The sequence below is a fragment of the Anolis carolinensis genome, chromosome 5 (genome assembly GCF_035594765.1).
Source record: "Anolis carolinensis isolate JA03-04 chromosome 5, rAnoCar3.1.pri, whole genome shotgun sequence".
In the NCBI taxonomy this organism is placed as follows: Eukaryota; Metazoa; Chordata; class Lepidosauria; order Squamata; family Dactyloidae; genus Anolis; species Anolis carolinensis.
Genome location: NC_085845.1, coordinates 40,716,814 through 40,728,375, shown reverse-complemented (window position 1 = coordinate 40,728,375; position 11,562 = coordinate 40,716,814). Strand labels below are relative to the sequence as shown.

The window sequence follows — 11,562 nt, the reverse complement described above, 5'->3', positions numbered from 1 at the left end:
CATACAAGTGGTACATTACAATTTGACTGGTTTTGGGGGTTTTGTTTGGCCGTTAGTAACCATAAACATGAACTTTCAGCAGTTACAAAATAGTAAAATTGATTTAAATCTCACAACAACAGAACAGGATGCCAGCCAAAGTGTAATATCAATTACATACTAGAATCATAGAATCATAGTATCGTAGAGTTGAAAGAGACCTCATGGGCCATCCAGTCCAACCCCCTGCAAGAAGCAGGAAAATCTCATTTAAAGCTCCCCCGACAGATGGCCATCCAGCCTCTGCTTAAAAGCCTCCAAAGAAGGAGCCTCCACCAGAGTCTGGGGCAGACAGTTCCACTGCCGAACGGCCCTCACAGTGAGAAAGTTCTTCCTGATGTTCAGGTGAAATCTCCTTTCCTGTAGTTTGAAGCCATTGTTCCACATCCTAGTCTCCAGGGCAGCAGAAAATAAGCTTGCTCCCTCCTCCCTATGACTTCCCCTCACATATTTATACATGACCATCATGTCTCTTCTCAGCCTTCTCTTCTGCAGGCTAAACATGCCCAGTTCTTTAGGCCGTTCTTCATAAAGCTTGTTTTCCAGACCCTTGATCCTTTTAGTCACTCTTGGACACACTCCAGCTTTTCAACATCTCCCTTCAATTGTGATGCCCAGAACTGGACACAGTATTCCAGGTGTGGTCTGACCAAGGCAGAATAGAGGGGTAGCATGACTTCCCTGTATCTAGATGCTAGGCTCCTATTTATGCAGGCCAAAATCCCATTGGCTTTTTTTAGCTGCTGCATCACATTGTTGACTCATGTTTAACTTGTCCACAAGGACTACAAGATCTTTTTCACACATACTGCTGTCTAGCCAGGTGTCCCCCATTCTATATCTTGCACTAGTCCCTATTTAATTTCCTTTTATTAGTTTTGTCCCATCTCTCTAATCTGTTAAGATCGTTTTGAATTCTGCTCCTGTCTTCTGGAGTGTTAGCTATCCCTCCCAGTTTGGTGTCATCTGCAAACTTGATGATTGTGCCTTCTAACCCTTCATCTAAGTTGTTAATAAAGATGTTGAACAGAACTGGGCCCAGAAAGGAACCCTGCGGCACTCCACTTGTCACTTCTTTCCAAGATGTAGATGACGCATTGGTGAGCACCCTTTGGGTTCGTTCGCTTAACCAATAAAAGATCCATCTAACCGTAGTTTTACCTAGCCCACATTTGACTAACTTGTTTGCCAGAAGGTCATGGGGGACCTTGTCGAAGGCCTTACTGAAATCCAGATACGCTACATCCATGGCATTCCCCGCATCTACCCAACTTGTAACTTTATATATATAAAAAAGAGATCAGATTAGTCTGGCATGATTTGTTTTTGGTAAATCCGTGTTGGCTGTTAGCAATGACCGCATTTCCTTAATTATCTTTTCCAGAATTTTGCCTGATATCGATGTGAGGCTAACTGGATGGTAAATGTTTGGGTCGTCCTTTTTTCCCTTTTTGAAGATAGGGATTTGCCCTCCTCCAATCTGCTGGGACTTCTCCCGTTCTCCAAGAACTCTCAAAAATGATTGCCAGTGGTTCCGAAATAACTTCTGCTAGTTCCTTCAATACTCTTGGGTGTAATTGATCCGGCCCTGGAGACTTGAATTCATTTAGAGCGGCCAGGTATTCCTGGATGACTTCTTTCCCTATTTGGGGTTGGATTTCCCTCAGTCCTTCATCCACTCCATGTTGCTCAGGTTGAGCTGGCTTTCTTTTTGTGAGAAGACTGAGGCAAAGAAGGCATTAAATAGTTCTGCCTTTTCCCTATCCCCTGTCAGAATTTCCCCATCTTCTCCTCGCAGAGGCCCTATCGCCTTCTTGTTCTTCTTTTTCCTACCGACGTAAGCAAAGAAGCCCTTTTTATTGTTTTTAATGTCCAGCTGGATACCTGCTGTAGGCAGCACCATTAAGCTCTGGATGAACAACTCCTGGATCCATACTGGCCCAATGTGTCGCTGCAGTCAAGTGTTCTTTGTTAACACAATTTTTCAGGCTGTCTGGAATCTGGCCTGTGATGGCTCTCCGGATTTCCCGCATAGCTTCCTCCCGCATCTCTATCGAGGCTTGTTCACTGTACCAAGCAGCATGTGGAGTACAGATCAGATTTGGTGCATCCTTCAAAGGACCCTGGCTAAAACTGTATGGTTCTGACTCATGTACATCCAAGCTGCCCCTCATATTTTGCCTTTCTTGAGGGCTTGTGTAAGTGCTTTTTCATCTACTAGTCCTCCTCGAGCTGTGTTCACAAGGAAGGCCCCTTGTCTCATCTGTTTAATTGTGAAGTCATTAATAAGATGATGATTGTGTTCATTTAGGCTGCAATGGAGGGTGACACAATCACTGTGAAAGAGCAGATCTTGTAAAGTGTTCACCCGTTGAAGTCCAAGTGCACGTTCAATGCCATCTGAGAGGTATGGGTCTGAAAGTGACACTGAAACCAAAGGCCTTTGCACGCTTGCCCAACACATCCTAACCCAATAATGCCCAGGGTCTCACCTCTAATTCTTGCAGCTCCAGAAGCAACTTCCCGGAGCTGTTCCACGCTCTGCACTCTTGTTCCTTCTCACAAGGCCTGATGAAGCCAGGTAGAGGTTCAAGATGTGGCACATTGTAGAATCTGCTGTCTCTTCCACTGAGGCAGCTGGAACATTGCACACTGCAATCCCTAAATCACCAACAGATTTAATATCAATATTATCAAAGCAGCTTCCAATCTGAACAATTATTCGAAGTGCTTTAAGCTTCTCCAGATCTTCATGGGTTAAAGTGATGCTGTGATACATCAGAGCACCTACAGCTTCATTCAGTACCTTTTCATGAATTTCCTGTGTGGATTGTGCATCACAAAATGCCACGGTGGCTACGTCCTTCAGGATTGGCATTTCTACTGTACAGTCCCTGCCATCCAACAGTGCGACCAAAGGGCGTGGGTGCATAGGCCCATTCATGATTGGTGGTCGAATGCCGAGCGGCAGGCCCTTGTTGAGCAAGTGGGAGCTGCCCTTCGAGAGGCCTCTCAGGGGCAGGGCTCCAGCGGGGCCTGCTCGGGCGCGATGTGGAGCATATGGCAAGCCTGAGCTCGTTTTGCGCTTTAGCCTTGCTAACCTTTTCCCTACAGGAGCTGGCTATTCACTTGAATTCTTCTTTGGTGATTTCTCCCTTTTTCCACTTCTTGTGCATGTCTTTTTTGAGTCTTAGACCAGATAGAAGTTATTTGGACACCCGTTCTGGCTTCTTTGCACTTGTCATGTTTTTATTCTTTGTTGGCACTGTTTGCATTTGCGCCTTGAGTATTTCACTTTTAAAAAACTCCCATCCATCCTTGACTCCCTTGTCTTTTAGTATTGGCATCCATGGAATGCCGCTCAGTATTTCCTTCATTTTTTGGAAGTCAGCTCTCCTAAAGTCCAGAATGCGGGTTTGACTTTTTTTCGTTTTGGCCTTCCTTTGTATTGCAAACTGCAGGAGCACATGGTCGCTTGCCCCTAAGGATCTGACCACTTCAACTGCATTGATCTGGTCCTCTGCATTTGTTAGGATGAGGTCAAGAGTAGCTGATCCCCTTGTTGCCTACTACCCATCTTCAGATGGATATTCTTCTCATGGTTTGTTAGATCTCCTTCCATCTTAGTTAAATTCAATGGAAAATATTTTACATTCAAGTTTTTAATCATGGTTTGTGAGGTAAGAATCCTTGATTTTTGCTGAACACATAAAGAACACATAGGAAGAAATTATGACAGCATCTTCCCCAATGGGTGGGTAGGTTGTACTTTTCCAACCACATCTCTGAACTGGATTGTAAAGAAGAATAAGGTTTTTGCTGAGCCTCAACTGATTGTCAGGTCTCCCAGATTCCCCACCTTCTGTCCTTGCATCTGATATGGAGTTTCAAGGGATGACATAGTATCTAAGCAATAACATTTTAAAAGGCTCTGTATTCATATTCATATTTATATCAGTTATTTTAGCCTAGTCATATCACGATTATCTATAATGGGAGATTTTAATCAGTTTCAAGTAAACCTAATTAAAGAACACTTTGCAGACCTTCACATGTTTGGGAACATACTGGATGAATGACAGGGAAGAGTTGTTCGGGGCAGAGTTTACATGTTATGTCACTGTCCCAATTTAGCCTAACCATAGCAGTGGTCAAACCTCTGAGTTGCTGAACTTGCTGACCGAAAGATCAGCGGTTCGAATCTGGGGAACGGGGTGAGATCCCACAGTTCAAAAACATGCAAATGTGAGCAGATCAATAGATACCATTCTGGCAGGAAGATAATGGTGCTCTATGCAGTCATGCTGGCCACATGACCGTGGAGACATCTACAGACAATGGTGGTTCGTCAGCTTAGAAATGGACCAACCCCCATGACCCCCATTGATGTCAGGGAAAAACGTTTACCTTTACTGTAGCAGGTGAACATATTCAAAAATCTCATGATACAAGGCAAATGTGCTTTATGAAACATGAGTCACTTTTTGAATTGCACAATTCATAATGTATGAAATTATAAGGGTTGGTACAGATATGAGTAATACTCAAAATACTTCATGTGGTTTCACTCCATGGGTTTCATCTTCATGGCAAAACTATATAACATATAATCCACATTTAAATCAATTTGAAAATGAAAAAACTAATATTAATGAAATCTAATATTAAACGTATTGTATTATATTGGATACTCAGAGAAATAGAAATGTAAGAAAGTATGCTTTTATAAAAGCTTAATTTGATATATTTTCAAGGCATGCTGAGAAATTATTACATTGCTAACATGAGAAACCAGTGATTTAATTGCAGCGCTGATTACACATATGATTAAGTGTGTGTGTGTGTGTGTTTGTGTGTGTGTGTGTATTAAATCATATGTGTCATCAAGACTGCAATTAAATCACTGGTATCTCATGTTGGCAATACACACACACATACACAGAGAGAAAACATTTCTTGTGTGGGCACATATGATCCATTAGCAGTGTGCTGGTACAGCTGTACCAGAAACTTCAGCTTTATTTTCTTTCTGCAAAAGTTTGCAATCATAGGACAGGCCACCTGTCAATCACCATTAAGTTTGGTTCCGCCCCTTGTTCAGGGCTCTGGGAGGGAAGGAGCCATTTTTAAGTTAGTCTCACTTAGGAAGCTCAGCTACAGGATGTAGACCAGCTCGTCCCATAAAAAGCTTCATATACCAGAGCACCAGGGTTAAAGAACACCAGGGATAAAGACCGTCCGGGGATACAGAACAACAGCACAGAAACATCTGCAAGCCATTGGCTGGTAGGTCCACTCAACAACCAGACGCACTTGGGGTTGGCAGTGGGTCCCAGACCAGCTAGGCCCAGATAACAGATAGCCTGGGAGGGGTTATAAGAGGCTTTTCACAGTTATTCAAAGCCTATCGCCTGTTCTGTGGGGACAAGACTCCTTGAAGATTTATTATTTGTTCGTCAATAAAGACTTTGTTATTTCTTTAAAGTCTTCAAGGCCATCTTTTCAGGGAAATTCCTCAACAACCTTTCTTTAGGCACCCTGGCTTCCCGCTGGGCGTAAAGCGTATGTCCTATATAATAGACAATCAGTCACAGGCCCAGTGCGTGACAGAATAAGCAGAGTATAATATTGAATCAGCATTTCTCTCCTATCCAGCAGTTATTTTTTATACACAAGGTAGGTGAAAACAGAGAGGGGTGATCATTTCAGTGGCTGATGTCCTGACAATGGATGATGCAATATCTGTCTAATATTTATAAATGAAACTATAATTGTACCTTTGGCACTTATTATGTCATTTCCAAGGGAATGTACTATGTTTGCCCCAAGGGAGAATGTACAGAATTGTTGTGTGTTTTCCAGGCTGTATGGCCATACTCCAGAAGCATTCTCTCCTGATGTTTCACCCACAACTATGGCAGGCATCCTCAGAGGTTGTGAGGTATATACCTCACAACCTCTGAGTATGCCTGCCATAGATGTGGGAGAATCATCAGGAGAGAATGCTTCTGGAACATGGCCATACAGACCGGAAAACACAACAGCCCTATGATTCCAGCCGAGAAAGCCTTTGACAACACAATGTACAAAATGATACGTTGATAAAATGCTTGCCACTTATAGATCTATAAGAAATGTTTGATCACACTATTTCCACATATGCAGTAAGTGCATGGTTTCTACATCTGTCCACATACTTGTGAATCTTCAATACACAGTTTTGAAAAATGGAACAAGTATGATATGAGGTAGACATGATAACAAATTCTATTTAAAAACAAAATCATAGAACATAGAATGTTTGTCTTTCCCTCCATTCCAAATTTTTGTCCTGTCTTCTTGAAATATGGCTTCTGCTTCTTTAGGTGATGACAACTGACTATCCAGAATAAGAGAATACAATTCATTTGAGTTCCCCTCCTTTCATCTTAGACCAAAGTGAATTAGAATTCTTTTAGTTTATGCAACCATACATGTATTGGTATGAAATAAAGTACAGGAGTTAGATATCTACAGGACCCATTACTTTCAGTACTTTCCTATAAACAAATCCAATACATTTTATCTGGCAGCTGAGCTAGCTATCAAATGCATTGGTGACTGCCCTTCAATGTCCTCTCTTGTCTTCTCACAAACCTCAAAATGTTCCCCTTTTTTGCTTTGGACACAAAGAAACAGACTGTAAATGCCACAGGGCAGTAAAAACATTTTTTTCTGTGAAAATGGTTTGCAAAAGATGGAAGGTGATATATCCCTTGAATAAGTGGTTTGTTTTCTAAGGCTTCCCTTGGAAAATTAAATTTTCTGGTAACTGTAGTGAAATGTATTAGGAAGCCCAACATAGTTTGTCTGTTTTTAAATAAGCAGAAGAGAGCAAGTTTTCAAAAGATGATGTCTTCTCTTCCATGCCTGCCAATAAACTGTGTCCTTTAACGTTATAAGCAAGTGAGTAGCTGTCTTTGGAGATTTTTATATTATATATATATATATATATATATATATATATATATATATATATATATATATCTCCATCCTACATTCTTAAAGCATATGGTATGAGTACCATCAACAGCACATGTGCTAATCCCAGATATAAAACTTTTGATTTAAGTAACCCCTCCTATAAGTATAAATATGCATTACACATACAGAATTTGCCATTTAAATACACATAATGCTAAACATTATTGGGATAACATTTGGTGCATGTGATTTATGTTTTGAGCAACCCATATGTTATTTGGGATTCTCCTTAAAATAGTCTAGGTTAGTTAATAATGCAAAACTTTCATTTAAGAACATATATAAGAACACAGGCTGTCACATTAACTGGCTATATTTCATGCAATTAAAAACAAATGCAACCCATCTTCAGGTTTCATACAATTAAAAAGAAATACAACCTGTATTCAAAAACTGCAGGGACTGTGTAGTATTGTGAATTTGAATGTATTATCATTCTAAGTATGTTTAATGTTTTGCTTTGGCCATATATGCCATTCCATGACCAATCTGAATGACCACATTTTCTTCCACAAACAACTGCCTAGTCTATTAGCTGTCCAAACAATGTCTCCACATTTGCTTGTTTGCAAATATTTCATCAACAGTGTGGGTGGATGGGTGGAGGAAATAAAATCCTTGACTAGAATGGGGATAGTAGATTTTGTATTTGATGCTGTTGCAAATGTCAGAACACCAATTTGAATTACTCAACTTCTTTAGTTCCCTAAATGGTAGAAACGTCTTGAGGTGAAGAAGGAGAAACCCTGATTATTGTTTGTAAGATGGCATTAAAGTTCAAATATCATCAACATGCATTTTGAGCTTAATCCAAGATTCATTTGCCTGGTATGGTAGTTTGTGTGTTTTACATGAAAAAATGTTGGCACAGAAAAAGCCAGGAGGTGGCCAGAAGCATTTCAGTCCATTGGATCAAGACATAGAGTAGAGTTTGTGTTCTGACCTCATCACATTAGTCTTTGCCCCATCCTGCAACACTTGCAGGACAGATCCAGGACATAGCCCACCGGACACCATCACATGATGCAGGGCTACTTCCGGCAGGACCCTGTCCTGCAAGCATCATAGGACGGCACCCTGCAAACATCCAGTAAGCTGGGGAAAGTGTGGGGGCAAGCTAGGCAGCTACATTTTCCCCCATGGGATGGTAATGCAGGCAATGCAGGTTATGGGGTGACGGTTTTTCCCCGCTGCCCAACGGAATTACCTCGCTACCCCATAGAAGCCCCCACTTTCCTCTGGCTTGAGGGCCTCTCTCTGATAAGGTCCTGAGCCTGCTTGTTACCAGGGGGCTGGGGGAAAATCTCCTTGGGGATTGTTGTAGATTCCTACATGTAGAGCATGGATTATCGATGTGTCATGCATACCTTATCTTCCAGTGAGGCTTTGCGGAGTTGCTGGCAACCAGGTCAAGTGCTGGGCACCTTCTGCTAATTGTCCACCTGCCATAAATCAATTCCTTTGTTGCTCTCTTACCTCAATTCACAACCATTTATATGGATTCCTTTCATTCTCCTTCTACCACAATCTTAGCCCCATGACACCTGAAGGAACTATCCCTGGTCTTGTTCTCTGGTCTCCAATTTTAGCTCTGAAAAGACACAATCTTAGGCTGATCAAATTATTCTAGAATCATTATTTTCATCATATATTTATAATGCATTTATTTACTAACTTTCTACTCTTTGATGACATATCCAAAATGTTTTGCCTGTAGCTGCTGCTTTGCTCTGTCTAATAGCAGATCCAGGCCTAGTGCCTGTCAACATGATATTTTATGATAATGTGGTCAAATTGTACAATATCCTGATAGCAGAAATATTTGTTCTGCACTCCACTTCTCTCTCTATGGAAAGAGAAAAATCCCCAACACAAAGTGAGGTTAATACAACCTCTTCACATAGATTTTTACTATGACAGGCAAGTATGAGGAGGGAAAATATTCAGACATCATAGGAATCAGGGCCCCTGACTATAGCTTTTACTTGTTCTTTTATCCTGCTATTTAAACAAAAAAAATCACAAAAATGTGTTGTGAACTAGTATAGAACTTTTTTCTTTACTTAAACTATATGTATATGACACTTTTATGGGTTAAACAGCAACAAAATCTGTCTTGATTCTGGATCTTAAAATATGATAATGACAGAGGTCTCCAAATTGGGATGCTCAGAAACTAAAATGTTGTTTTCCAGATAAAATGTGCGTACATAAAAATATCTCTCCATAATTTGTTCAGCTGAAAATTCATATTTAATGAGATGTTGCCATTGAGGTAGGATTGTGACATGATGCAAATTACTGCCCCAGAATTTTTCTTGACAGATTCACTATAAAATGTTTATTTCTTAGGATTAAAATGTTGTAACTCATTCTATCTCTCTCTTTTATGCACATGTGCACACTTGCATACACTCAGACACTCATCATGCATGTTCACATAGAGGATTATAACATTAAACTAATTTTCTCTTAAGCACAGGGAGAATAGCTGCAATATAATTATAATAAAATATCTGCTCATCATCAGCCCGGAGCAATATTATTGTCAAATCATAAATAAGGAATGTTGTCCTGCAATCTCTGCAACAAAACCCCAAGGCAAATTACCTTCTCCAGTTGATAATTTATTTCATGTGGACTGCTGCATAAATAACCCAAGCTATGCCCTTTCAAATCACATCCTTATATTGGGAAAAAAAATACACAGCCCCCCTCCCCTTCATACTGCTTTTGCAGAAAATTTTCCCCATCCTATTATTTTGTCAGTTAATCAGCTTTGTACTGTATACTTTACCATTTAAAGTATATTAAAACTTAAAAAACAATTAATTGCAGTTTAATAGGATCCGATATTTAGTGTACTATTCTAAAACATGCACATTTAGAATGCAGGCAGTATGGGGTTTTTTTAAGTAAAAGAAGTAGTAGAGGAGGAAGAAGAGGAGGTTGATGGGAGGAGGAGGCAGTAATGGAGGATTCACCAATTAGGTCCTAAGTGTCTGGGACAGGTTGTAAGGGAGAAGGCAATCCTGCACAAATCCTATGCCAGTTGTGATCTTTCCCACAAATTCCTACTTATCCTCAAATATGAGAACTGGATATGTCCATGCTGAAATCTAAATTGATGATTCCAAAAATAAGCTTAACTAAGGCCCCCATCTACACAGGGTTATAATTCACACTGAAGGGGGGGGGGCTCAAATGACACATGCTCACACTTTGATCAGAACCACATTAAATGGGTATACCTGTGAGAGCTCTGGGCTCGGGGGGGGGGGGACTCCATTGAGGTCATGTGTGTGTGTGTGTGTGGGTGGGGGGGAGAGGTGGTCAAACATGCCATCTCAGGGAGAAGCACAACAGAGTTCTTGAAATCCTGAAACAAGATAGGCCGGAGAGCTTCTATGACAGGCCCCCTGGGCTAAAGGTCCTGCTGCTAAATGTCAGGTCAGTTAATGGTAAAACAGCTGTCATCCAGGAGTTGAACCTGGATGAACAAGTGGACCTGGCTTGCATTACCGAGACTTTGCTGGATGAGCTGGGAGGGGACAACCACACCCCGTTTTCCCTGCTGGGTTTTGGGGTGCATCAGCAGGCCAGACCCAGGAGGCGGGAAGGTGGGGTTTCCATCTCTCTGATCAGATGCCCTGTCCTGCAATCACCTAGGTTTGAATGTGCCCATCTGAAGGTGGGTAACCGGGACAGATTGCGGATTCTGCTTGTGTACCGACCACCCCACTGCAGAATGGATTCCCCACCTGAGCTAGTGGGGGTGGTCTTGGAACTGGCATTGGAGTTCTAGTGGCTAATTGTGCTGGGGACTTCAATGTCCATGCCAAGTCCACCCTGTAAGGTGGGGATCAGGATTTAATGGCCATCATGTCAATGGTGTTTTAGACTAACTGCAACCTTAAATATCTTCAGGGGAGGAGGACCCATTAAGATGGTCTGCCCTGGGAGACTTATGGATCTGGATGGATTCCTGACATCTCTTGGGGAGTTTCCAATCATGGCGGCAGATGATCCTGTTAATACCGTGGCCAACCTCTACAATTCGGAGGCAGTGAGGGCGGTGGACACGATTGCCCCTGAATGCCCACTCTTGTCCCACAGAGCCAACTCAGTTCCTTGGTTCACCAGGGATCTGGCGGTGATGAAGAAGACAAGATGGAGGCTAGAGTGCCACTAGTGGAAGTCTTGGCGTGTATTTGACCTAACATGGGTTAGAGCTTCACTTATTACTCATAATTCCTTTTCTATTTTCAATCTTATATAGGCAACTGTTGGTGGCCTCTGCCAATCCTGGAGAGAATGTGTGAAGCGCATCTGCCACATGCACCAAACCCAGAGTGAATGTGGAGAGTGCTTTACCATCTGCCATATGCAATCATTGCAAACCTTCACCAACTCCAGAGAGAATCTGGGGAGTCCTTCCAGCGTTGGGCTGGAGTTAAAGTGCCTGGTCAGCAATATTATCCCATTTATGGTGGGACAGTG

General features: G+C 41.7%; 1 pseudogene; it reads right to left on the bottom strand.

The window, feature by feature from the left end:
* Nucleotides 1-1,734: 1,734 nt before the first annotated feature.
* On the bottom strand, nucleotides 1,735-3,098 carry LOC100553318 (C-terminal-binding protein 1-like; annotated as a pseudogene).
* Nucleotides 3,099-11,562: the final 8,464 nt, after the last annotated feature.